Source organism: Chanodichthys erythropterus, chromosome 13 (genome assembly GCF_024489055.1).
Source record: "Chanodichthys erythropterus isolate Z2021 chromosome 13, ASM2448905v1, whole genome shotgun sequence".
Classification (NCBI taxonomy): Eukaryota; Metazoa; Chordata; class Actinopteri; order Cypriniformes; family Xenocyprididae; genus Chanodichthys; species Chanodichthys erythropterus.
In genome coordinates this window covers 14,478,461-14,492,056 of record NC_090233.1, presented here as the reverse complement: position 1 = coordinate 14,492,056, position 13,596 = coordinate 14,478,461, and positions in this window count along the sequence as shown.

The following is a 13,596-nucleotide window of genomic DNA, read 5'->3' as shown; positions in this document are numbered from 1 at the left end:
GTGTTTAATGGTGAACTCGTAATTCATTTCTACTTGACCATGTATTACAACCATCCCGGTCTGACCGATTACAATGTGTTGCCATTAAATAATCTAAATGACAGCAGGGTAAAGCTTCATAAACCCTCAGTACGGCGAACATCTGCTCAATACTATTAAAATGCAAGGCAATCGCGCCAAATATTTAACAGCAATTGCTCCATTCATGGCGTTGTGTCACTTTGTACAATCTTCTGTTCTTGGCAGTCTTGTGTGATTGTGTTGTGATGAACTGTAGCCAAGCACACCGTCTTTCCAATTAACTTTGCTATTGTGTTATAGACCTGCATGATGAATATTCACTGATTTACTCGGCAGCCGGGAGACATTTCAAGGAAAAAGCATTTACGACTCAAAGGTCAACCTGCGTGTATTGGTTTTATGCTCACTGAATATCACAGCGTACATGAGCAGTGCCTCGCAAGCAATATTCACCGCTTCCCGAGACATCACAGTGTATATATCAAGCCAAACTGAGCTTTAAAGGATTAGTTCACTTTCAAATAAAAGTTTCCTGATAATTTACTCACCCCCATGTCATCCAAGATGTTGGAATTTGGACCTTCCAGGATTATTCTCCTTATAGTGGACTTCAGTGGACTCCAAAGGGTTGAAGGTCAAAATGACAGTTTCAGTGCAGCTTCAAAGGGCTTTAAACGATACCAGACAAGGAATAAGTGTCTTATCTAGTGAAACGATTGATCATTTTAGAAAAAAAACAACTGTATATGCTTTATAAACACAAATGATTGCATTGTATGTGCTTCCGCTTTCCTAGTTGTTAAACTTTTTGAAGAAAGCAGAAGCACGTGCAAGGCGATCATTTGTTTTTGTTTTGTTTTTTTCGAAAATGAGTGATGGTTTCTCTAGATAAGACTCTTATTCCTCGTCTGGTATCGTTTAAAGCCCTTTGAAGCTGCACTGAAACTGTAATTTTGACCTTCAACCGATTGGAGTCCATTGAAGTCCACTATAAGGAGAATAATCCTGGAAAGTTTTCATCAAAAACCTTCATTTCTTTTCGACTGAAGAAAGAAAGATATGAACACCTTGGATGACATGGGGGTGAATAAATTATCAGGAAAATTTTATTTGAAAGCGAACTAATCCTTTAAGCCTTAAAATGCGGCTATGACATTAAGATGTTTCTCCCAAAACTACCTCAGGAGAAATAAATATAGACACAAATGAAGCAAAAGTTCATCTACATTTAGGGGATAGAACTTATGTATATAAATAACACATCTCATTAAATGGAGGTAATATTGCACAATTTATGCAAAACACCACAGGTGATGACATTTTTCAATAATAAATATCACCATACTTCCCCAGTTAATTATATTTTGTATTACAAGTTTTATGAAATGTTATGTTTAAATATTCAAATTAAACATGCACTAATTTGCACATATTTCCAGAGTAGAAATGGAATAAAACCTGGTTCTAAATTGTTTCATTTTGTTAAAAACACACACACATACACACATATACATTATATATATACACACACACACATATATATATATATATATATATATATATATATATATATATATATATATATATATATATATATATATATATATATATATATATATATATATATATATATATATATATATATATAACCCCCTGTCTAAAACCCTTCAGAATATAGAACTGTAAAATTTTGCCTGTAGCGCCTTGCCTTACAGTGTCTGATATAATGACAGTAAGAAATTTCCAGTGAGAACACACTCAAACGCGACCCAAACAGACTACTTTAGTCAAATTCAACTCAGTTGGTGAACAAACCCAAGACTGACCACACATTAAACAACACCGCTGCTAGAGTTTAGTGGAGAGATATCGCCATGCTGGAGGTTTCTTTTCATCAGCAGCGATCTGAAAGAACAAAGGATGATGCAAAATACAGAGAAATACTGCAAGAGAAACTTGTTTTTAGCCTTAAGATACAAACATGAATATGGGGCTTAACATTAAATAAGGGATCCTACACTAAAGTCTTAAAGTTAACATGATGTCAAAACAAGTTCCCATTAACTTTCCTAAAGGGTCACAATTTCTTCTAAGAGGTCTCTTTACTATAAAATATACTGTAAGATTCTGTAAACCTCCTCGCTACAAAAGATCTGTATAAATCAAGCTGCTAAAATTTTACTTTTGTCACAATCTTGTCTTGTTTAGTTTAAAAGTTTCATTGTTCTCTTTAGTTTTGTTTCCATGGTTTCCTTGTCACTGTCTTGCCTGAGTTTTCATTTGTTCATTAATTTGTTGTCATGGTTTCTGATTAGTTCACACCTGTTCCCTGTTCAGTTGATTACCATTCCTTGTGTATTTAAGCCTTCAGTTTCCCTCTGTTCAAAGCTCTGCGTTGTTAATTTGTTGTGTTGTGTTCTGGTTCTTGGTATTCTTTAAAAGTGTATTTTGGCATTAATTCTGCGTCACACATCCTGTTTGTTGATTATGTGCACAAAACATGTGACGACTTCCTCCAAAATACATATTTGCATCTGTCCACCTCAGTTCCTTTCATTCACATTCATGTTACAGTTACCAGAACAACTTTTCTAAGAAATTCACATTCAGGCCATCCCAGGTGTGTATGACTAGCTTTCTTCTGCATAAATTAAATGAAGATTTTTAAAAAATATATACAATGCACTTGAATGGTGACCAAAACTTTGACGCTCCAAAAAGCAGTTGGAAACTAAACATTCTGCCTCTCCATTATAGGTGAGCAGTACCCATCAGCACATCTGTGCATTTCTCCTGGCCTCTGCTACATGCTTTTTGCACACTTCAATACAATATAATGACAGCTTGTGGTATTTTGCCAATGCAGCCAAAAAATAAATAAATAAACAACAAGAACTAAAACACTCAGTATGTGATTGGATTGCACGTTTCATCTTGATGTATTGGATATCGATTAGAAACATGCAATTGCACTGATGAAATTCAGGTCAGAGAGTCACAGCAGAATAATGCATTAAATTTGTGTCTGTGGTTCCTCTAGCAGTTATTTACTACATTCATGTTTCCTAGTGCAGAAGCTTCTGTTCTAAATCATTTCAATACTGCTGCAGTCATGTCACATGTGATGTAAAGAGAAGTCATGTTAGTAATTCCAATATACTTTACACTTCAGTTTGAAGACTGTAAGCCTATATGAACTCCTCAGATTTATAAACCAGAAGGTCATGCTTCATCAACTGGAGTAAAGTTATAGCATGGCATTACATTCCCACACATTGACATGCTGTACATTTGCTACTGAATTAAATTTAAAAGTGTGTTATGTAAACTCAGTGAGCTGCAATAGTTGTGAAGTATTGACCGTTTTACCTGTCTTACTGAGCGTTCATTTACCATTGCTTGTTATTTCTCATCTATAACTAATTTTCATTTAACTCATTTAACTCTCTGTAATGAACTGTGTGTGTGTCAGTAGCATTTGTGCTATTGGATTTCCCTTTGGACTTTTGGACTGAACTGTTTTTTTGTTTTTTTGTGAACTTGACCTTTGCTTGCTTCCTCGTTTATGATTTATCTGCCTGTCGATTTGATTTTTGATTGCACTATCTGTAATAAACTTCTGCATATGGATTCTAACTCGGTGTCAGCCTCCACCTCGTCACAGAATACTTTTACCTACTATGAATCCAGTGGAAGTTTCAAAAGCGAAAGTCCTCCAAGGTTACCAAGAGATAATACGTTTGATGGTTCAGCGATGGTTTGATGGTTCAGCAATGCAGAGTGCAGAGGGTTTATTCAGTTGTTAATCATTATTAAGTTGATTTTTTTTTTTTTTTTTTTTCATTTTGATAACCAAGATGATCAGATTGACTGATGAAAAGAAGCGGGCTTTCCTCATGTCTTTGCTCACGGCCAGAGCTATTGATTGGGCTACAGTGGTTTGGGAATCTGATAGATTATTTTGGACTTCAGCTACTTTATTCAGCAAATCCGGGCCGTGTTTGAATATCCCGTGGGAGGCAAAGATATTTCTTCACAGCTGCTTCATATGAGTCAAGGTAACCGTGCTGCTGGCGATTATGCCATTGATTTTCGAACCATCCGAAATCCAGCCCATTTACAAACCCAAACCCGTTCAATTTGGTTTTACTAAACTCACTGAAGAAGAAAAGCTATGACGACGCATGCACAATCGTTGCTTCTACTGTGGAGATGCAGGCCATCACAGCATCGTTTGTCAACATAAAGCCAGAAGGACCACAAATACAACCAGCCGAGTGAGTGTTGAACACTTTTCGCTACCTACCTCACACATTCTTTCATAGTACCTGTCAGAATCGCTATCGAAAATTCCTTTCTCGATTCCACAGCGCTGACTGACTCAGGAGCCTCAGAAGCTCTAAACTCCAGCTTCATCTGTCTCTCCACTTCTCCTGCAGGAGCTGGTTTCTTCTTTGTAGAAAAGAAAGATGGAATCTGACATCCTTGCATTGAGGCTTGAACAACGTCACTGTTAAACTCCAATACCCATTACCATTTGTACCTGCAGTCCTGGAACAACTTCGACCATCGGCCAAGAATTCCCTGACAAAATTCATCCACTGGCTTAACTCCATCCCAGTGTGTGCTAGGATATCAACTCCCTCTGTTCCCGTGGTCTGTGGAGCCCTCCTCCGTACCTTCAGTTGATGACTGGATCCAGGAACAAGAACCAGAGCTTCCTGTTAATTACGATCTTTCTTCTTCTTTCCATGTCTCGCTCCTCAAACCGGTCCACCCATCTGCTGACCCCACCAATATTTGGTGGACTGGGAGGGCTACGGGCCCAAGGAGCAATCTTGGGTAGCCGCCCATGACATCATGGATCCCACGCTCATCGAAGAATTTCATCGAGCCAGACCCAACAGACCTGCACCTCGGGCACAAGGATGACCACATCGAACGCCATGAGGCGTTTCTAGAGGGGTCAATTCTGTAACGCCACACCATCAGAGGAAGCCTTCACCTGAGTACTGACTGTAACCCTCCCTCTGCTAGCTCTGCAGTGATGTTCGGTTTGGCAGCCATATAACCTAGCCATGCCAAACAGTAGTTGCGAATTATTGCCAGTTTTACCTGCCTTACTGAGCATTCATTTAACTCATTTAACACTCTGTAATGAACTGCGTGTGTGTCTATATATATATATATATACAGTGGGTACGGAAAGTATTCAGACCCCCTTAAATGTTTCACTCTTTGTTATATTGCAGCCATTTGCTAAAATCATTTGTTCATTTTTTTTCTTCATTAATGTACACACAGCACCCCATATTGACAGAAAAACACAGAATTGTTGACATTTTTGCAGATTTATTAAAAAAGAAAAACTGAAATATCACATGGTCCTAAGTATCCAGACCCTTTGCTCAGTATTTAGTAGAAGATGTGTTTTAATCGACCACAGCCATGAGTCTTTTTGGGAAAGATGCAACAAGTTTTTCACACCTGGATTTGGGGATCCTCTGCCATTCCTCCTTGCAGATCCTTCCAGTTCTGTCAGGTTGGATGGTAAACATTGGTGGACAGCCATTTTTAGGTCTCTCCAGAGATGCTCAATTGGGTTTAAGTCAGGGCTCTGGCTGGGCCATTCAAGAACAGTCACGGAGTTGTTGTGAAGCCACTCCTTCGTTATTTTAGCTGTGTGCTTAGGGTCATTTTCTTGTTGGAAGGTAAACCTTCGGCCCAGTCTGAGGTCCTGAACACTCTGGAGAAGGTTTTCGTCCAGGATATCCCTGCACTTGGCCACATTCATCTTTCCCTCGATTGCAACCAGTCGTCCTGTCCCTGCAGCTGAAAAACACCCCCACAGCATGATGCTGCCACCACCATGCTTCACAGTTGGGACTGTATTGGACAGCTGATGAGCAGTGCCTGGTTTTCTCTACACATACCGCTTAGAATTAAGGCCAGAATGTTCTATCTTGGTCTCATCAGACCAGAGAATCTTATTTCTCACCATCTTAGCAAACTCCATGCGGGCTTTCATGTGTCTTGCACTGAGGAGAGGCTTCCGTCGGGCCACTCTGCCATAAAGCCCCGACTGGTGGAGGGCTGCAGTGATGGTTGACTTTCTACAACTTTCTCCCATCTCCTGACTGCATCTCTGGAGCTCAGCCACAGTGATATTTGGGTTCTTCTTTATCTCTCTCACCAAGGCTCTAGGAAGGGTTCTGGTCGTCCCAAACGTCTTCCATTTAAGGATTATGGAGGCCACTGTGCTCTTAGGAACCTTAAGTGCAGCAGAAAGTTTTTCGTAACCTTGGCCAGATCTGTGCCTTGCCACAATTCTGTCTCTGAGCTCTTCAGGCAGTTCCTTTGACCTCATGATTCTCATTTGCTCTGACATGCACTGTGAGCTGTAAGGTCTTATATAGACAGGTGTGTGGCTTTCCTTATCAAGTCCAATCAGTATAATCAAACACAGCTGGACTCAAATGAAGGTGTAGAACCATCTCAAAGATAATCAGAAAAAAATGGACAGCACGATATATGAGCGTCACAGCAAAGGGTCTGAATACTTCTTTTTTTATAAATCTGCAAAAATGTCAACAATTCTGTGTTTTCTGTCAGTATGGGGTGCTGTGTGTACCTTAATGAGGAAAAAAAAATGAACTTAAATGATTTTAGCAAATGGCTGCAATATAACAAAGAGTGAGAAATTTAAGGGGGTCTGAATACCTTCTGAATTTATATATAAGGCAACATTTATCTTACTGTATATTTTATTATTGAGCTTTGGAACATAATTCAATTCAGGCATAAAAATCAGCAAATAAATTACTATTTTATGTTGTCATTAATCTAATCTAAAATCATGTTTACTGTATTTTATGTAGGGGTGCACCAGGGCTTTGTTTTGGGACCATTACAGTTTTCAAGAGCATTTTAGTTAATCCTTAACCATCTTGAGCAGGTAGAATCTTAATATTACTATAGATTGGTACACTCAAATTGAAGGAATGCACACCATTTCTCCAAAGAAACTTGATGTGTAATGATTGTCTTTTCAGACTCATTTTGCCATGGTTTAGCTAGAAGGCAAATGTTTTCTTGGGAAATTGTTTAAATATGTCTGACACCCCAAGCTTGCTTCTGCCATGTTTTGGAAGAAGCCTTGAAAAGTCTGTCAGATCATTTCACCTGAACCTACTCTGATAAGCTTCTCTGTCACTGAGAACACAGACAGCGGCGTCTCCATCAGGCCATCCAGAGACAGTTCCTGTCATCATGTGCAGCAATCTCTTTTCACATAATTTCCCATATCTGACTGACAGCCCTGCCATTTTGTCTTCGTAATTATGCCAAGGTACTGATCCAATGACTTAATAATGTCAGCACTGTCGCTTTGTGTGCTGCTCAGCTAGTTGAGCCTATTGACAGCTAAACAGACATCTGCATTGTTTGGATAGTCTAAATTATTTAAAGGGGACATATTCTACAGTCTTGTAGCTTTTTACTGTTGTTTCCTCCCGAAGACCACTTGTAATATTCATCAATGTTTCTTTCATCAAGAACCCTTAAAATGGACCTACAATTTACTTAAAGATCCAGTGAAATCCAGATTGGTGTTTTGTGGTTCTATGCCGCGTTCAATCACACCTGGTCAGCTTCTAATTCCAAGTTAGATAGATCTGTGAATACAAGTTGGATATATTAAAAATAAATAGTAAACAAACAATGGATGACCTGCAGTGAATGCTCAAAACTGAATACACTTACATTTACATGACTATATGATTTATTTATACTCCATTTATAACTAATGGAGTTCACCATTATAGGGCTTTACTTACTTATTCATGTGCACATACTGTACTTTGAATTTAAGATATTTCAACACAGTCTAATGACAATTTGTCAATTTGTTTGTTTTCATTTCTAACATTTTACCTACAAATTGTAGTTAGAAGACGTCAGATCACAAAAAAAGCCATACAAATCGCCACTAGTACAATATTTTTGAATTTTTAATAAAATTTTACATTGTAAAAACACTGTAAACAGCACTATGTTGCTACATCACATATATATATATATATATATATATATATATATATATATATATATATATATATATATATATATATATATATATATATATATATATATATATATATATATATATATATATATATATAATATACATTTTTTTGTAAGCAATAAATTATTGTGATGTAGCAGCATAGTGTTGTTGTATCACGATTAGTTTATTATTATTATTACTATTTATTATTATTATTTATTGTTAATTGTTAAATGCTTTTTCAATAAAAATGTATTACATTGGCTGGGAGAAAACTATTTCAAAGTAAATTAGGTGCAAGTTCCCTATCAAAGACAAAATACACAATAATGGTGATTGCAAATAGCAACTATTTGCACTATTATTTGTCAATTTGGCACCATAAATATAAAGTAACAACAGTTTTACAACAGAAAATGGCCTGTCCTTTATGATTTCACAGTAATATTCTGTAAAATACATTATTTTACTGAAATAAACTGCTGTTAAATATTGTGTGTGTGTGTGTGTGTGTGTGTGTGTGTGTGTGTGTGTGTGTGTGTGTGTGTGTGTGTGTGTGTGTGTGTGTGTGTGTGTGTGTGTGTGTGTGTGTGTGTGTGTGTGTGTGTGTGTGCATGCAAAGAAAGCTTTCACAAACCAATATTCAAAGTTTGTCTTGAACTTTATAATGTTCTTTTAGTGACTCTTTGCTTATGTATCAATACTTGGTCTGTGTCCTTGTCTGCTGAAATAACTGTCAAAAGACAAGTCGGTAAGAAAGCCTTCACTGAGATTATAAACTGTAAACATAACGTTAGATTTTTATTAAGATGTGGACAGTAAAGCCCAGAGTTGAATCTCACTGATGCACACACACTGACAGCATTCCCCGTTTATCGAGTAAATGTTTATATTGAGCGTTCGGTCTGTGAGAACATGCCATTGACGTGCAGCGATGTGACAGTCAGCTAAAATGCAGTCTAATCTGCAGTCTGAGAACAGGAAGAGGCGCTGATGGGGGTCTGAGCGGCTGTCACGGGCCAGCTGAGATCCCGAAACTCTCCCCAGGCTTCAGGCCTGCCAATCAATCAGACTCCGAATGGCCTAAGCATTAATTATCGACTGTTTGCAGACGTGGCAGGGGGTCAGCGGTGAATTGACAAGTCAAACGGCAGTGGGGCGAGAGGCTCCAAAGGCTCTGCCTGTTCAACGGTCCTGACAGCCACAGCCAATCGCATTTAATCCTCAATGGACGAGTTTGCTGTGGTGTGAGGACAACATGCAGCAGTGAAAATCCGATCTCTCCGCCTGAACTATATCCTGATTGCATTTGTAACTTCAGGACTTACATTTGTTGGATAGATACAATATGCCATTAAAAGAATGTGTTGTATTGTAACAAAACATCCGTGGAAGCTTAAGGTACTGCAGGCATTCCCTTGTGAAAAAGAAGCATGCTTAATTGTATTCAATGTATGCTTAGTGTACTTCAAATCTTAAAAGAATATTTAAAAGATAAACTTGCGCTGTTTGATTGACAGCTCCAGTGATTGTAAATGGAGCGTTCTTTGATCACTTTCTATATATAATTTAATCACTGTTTAAATAACTAAGAGAAACAAGGTGAAGTTGAGCGTTTAGTCGCTGGTTTGATTTACTGACACACACACAAAGATCATCTGGCTGTACATGAATCATTAATATCAGATCAGGCATTAGAATGAACACAGTTACTGACATGTTGTTGCATTACTGTCGAGTTCATATCGTAAAAGTCTGTTTGTGCCGAAATGAGATTGATTTACCAAAGAATCCACAGTGAAATGAACCGAACACAAATAAATAAAGCTCAACTGAGACATTCACATTGTTGAACATAAATAATCATTTTCCTGCATTAGGATCCTTTGAAAGGTAATGTTATTTTAGTCCTGTATCGCTCTTCTCTCCTCCTCATCTCACTCACACACCAGTGGGTGGGGCTAACGCTGCAATGATGAAGTAGGCGGAGTTTAACCCACACTCCAGGATCAGTCGTTCTCTGGACCTGGTGTCAATAAAACGTTTTAAGTTCTGAAACGATGACCTCTTATTTATTAAGGAAAAGTTGATTTCTCACTTCATGACCCCTTTAAAAGTATGCTTCTTTTCACAATAGTTGTCATTAGAATAATTACTAATTATAATTTCATTCAGCACGTGATTGGCTGATGAACACGTGACACTGACCTCTGCTGACGTTAGCGATGCCAGGTCATGATACGTTGGGTTCACGACAGACCCAGAAACGAGCACATGCAGTTTCATTACTGAGACAAATACTAATTAAAAACAAACTAAAAGATGCATATCAGATTTAATTAGAAAGATATGAATCAATGTCTCATATAGATTTCACATCAGGCTTGTATTAAAAATATATTAAGAAATCTATGCGGTTCCTGGCGAGATTAGAAAGTCAACATTAAAATCTTTGCACTGCAGTTTTTATTTTATTTTCATTTACATCAAAATGGCTTTATTTGTTTGTTTGTTTGTTTGTTTGTTTGAAAAATGCAAGAACCTGAATTTTAGGACATTAAAGTATTGCTTAACTGTTTGTGTACTTGGTGTTTTGTTTCATGAATCATTTGAAGGACTTGCATCAGTATCTATTGATCCACATGCATATTGACTTCAGTAATTAGCAGTTTCTTCACAGTAGATGCTGTTCAAAGAAAGTAATTTTGCTCCTAACTTTAATTCAACATTATTTATAACTGTATTATGAATCACCCACATAATATATAGCTGCTATTCTGGATCATCACTTACTCATAATATGAATCACCCACTTCTGATTGGCATATTGCATTAGCGTGTGGCCTTTCTTTGCCATTTTCTTTCTAAATATGCTTCTTTCTAAATATGACTTTAATTAAAATAAAATTGGAACATAACAGCCACAAGAAAATGAAGACTTGAAAATAATTACAGTTAATCTCTTTGCCCATTTTAATTGATTCATTTGCCTTATGATACCACATGTCTGAAAGCTATCAGAAAAACAAAAATGTCAGACAATTAGGGCTGTGCCAGAATGAAGACATGGTATCTGTACAATTATTAAAGGTTACATGCTCAACATGTGCATCCACCAGCACCAGTGGATGAAGCCACTTTCACCTGTTGTTTACAGCCATCGGTCATGATCAGAGTCGTTTCACATTAGCCTGTAATCAAGGGCACTACAGCGCCGTGACAGTTTCTCATGTAATCAAGAGGACTTTCAGTGCTCAGCCTGAACTGTATCATTAACACTGCAGTTTTATTGATTGCATATCGATTGAGAGACCATTAGTTGGTACTTTCTACAGAATAAAGCCTGAAACTCAAAGACATGAAGTCAATATTTTGTTTTTCAGTCAACACATGGTCAGCGTTAAACCAGAACATTTCGACCGTCAACCTCAGGAGGTCAAAATTAATTTCATCAGCTGCTTTTTTCTACATTTTTATTTACTTCATGATGATTGGAAATGTTTCACATTTCTGCTTCCAAAATTTGTGTCTAAAGACTAGTGTTCGGGAAAGTTACTTTTAAAAATAATGTGCTACAATATGTTGTTATTCCCAAAAAAGTAATTAATTGCATTACTTAGGCAGACTGTCAGTCCAAATCCAATTGTTGTGCATATCCGATTGAAATCCGATCAGCTTTAACATGTGTGAACAGCAAAAAAAACAAAAAAAAAAAACATGAAATTTGATTTTTACAAATACGTTTCAAGCTGGACATCAAGAATTTTGATCAAATTCCAATTGGATACACAAATAATTGGATTTGGACTGACAGTGTGAACATGGCCTTAGTTACTTGTTATGGAAAGTAATGCATTATGTTACTTTTGCATTACTTTTTGGTCACCTGGGCTGGGATTGCTGGTTTGTTTTTTAACCCTTTTGGGTCTCCTGACTCTCCTGCACTTGTCTTTGGTTTTCTAACCCATTATATCAGTCAGCATGAAGTGACATATATTGCTTTAAACAGGACAACTTGAAGCATCAGTCTAGCTCTTGTACATTTATTTTGTCTGAGAATGGATCAAATTTACAGAATTTTAAGAAAAACACCAGCAAAAAAAATGTTGTGTTTCCCACTGTTAACTCACACAAAACCTCCTGAAGTTTGGATTTTTTTTTAAAAAAAATTTCCCTTATTTGGATGCTTTACATTTTGAGATGAAATTGTCTCCATTTAACAATCCCTAAACAAGTTATAGCCTTTTGATACAATATTACTCTAGATAAAACTACAATATTACTCTTTGATGAAAAACAGGTGTAATTTCTTTACTTGTATTCAAAAACAAATCTTACAACAAAAAAAGATTATATTTTTGGCAAATGTAAAAAGGCCCAAAGACACTTAAAGAAACCTACCTCCATCTGAAAAACTGTATGCAAGGGTGGTCACACAAAATATTGATTTGATTTAGTTATTAGAAGTTAACTGGTAAATAAAATCTAATTATGACTTTATTTTTAATGCATCCTCACTTTACAGCATTTTCACATATTTAAGTGTCTAAATATTTTCACAGTACTGTAGCTTTGCAGGTAGGTTTATTCAAGTGTCTTGGAGACATTGCCCCAGTTCTTCTGGATTTAGTGTGTCTCAGTTTTTTTTTTTTTTTTTTTTTTTTACTGTTTATTCATAAAATCACAATTGGACTCGATGATGGTGAGATCAGATCAGACTGGATTATTACAATTAATGGCAAAAATAATTTTTGAAAATGTAAACTGATATTTCCTACTGACACACTACAGCAAAATATAAAAATAACAGTTGAATCTCTCTTTTTTGTTTTTGTCCTAAATGTTTTTATTATGAAAAATTACCCATATTAAAGAGTTGTTAAAAAAAAAAAAAAAAAAGAATGAACAAAGCTAGATTTTATTTTATTTTCTTTATTTTAAGCAGAAGCTCTGTACTTTCTTTTGATATATTGACTGTTTACATCTTCATACAATTAAATATTATTTTTGTGAATATGATATAACAATGCTGGAGCTGACTGGTAACTTATAAAACACTGTCAGGGAAAGAGTTAATGTCTAAAATGTTTAAAGCTACTTTAATGCATGCTACAGAAGATGATTTTGGATGATTATATTCTTGTTTTGAATTATAAACAAACATTTACAAACATAAATCAAAGAGTTTCCCTTTCCTTCTTTGTGATTTAATAAATCATGCATCAAAGGGTTAATGGGAGAATGTCTGTGTGGCTGTAAGTCTATGAAGGACAGTCATTAATTAACGGCGCTAATCTGTTATGAAGGTACGCAGTTTCAGTATCAGTAGAGAGATCAGTCTGCCTGCACTTCACTTTACCTGAGAGACTCTGGCCATGTCAGCAACCCTCAGCTATTCATTTGAAGCATAAAGTCACTCCAATGTCCTTGATACTGCGTTGGCATAGAAGATTCAGAGACTGTGAAGACTTCAGTGAAAGAAAGATATCGAATCTGTTTGTTGTATGTTC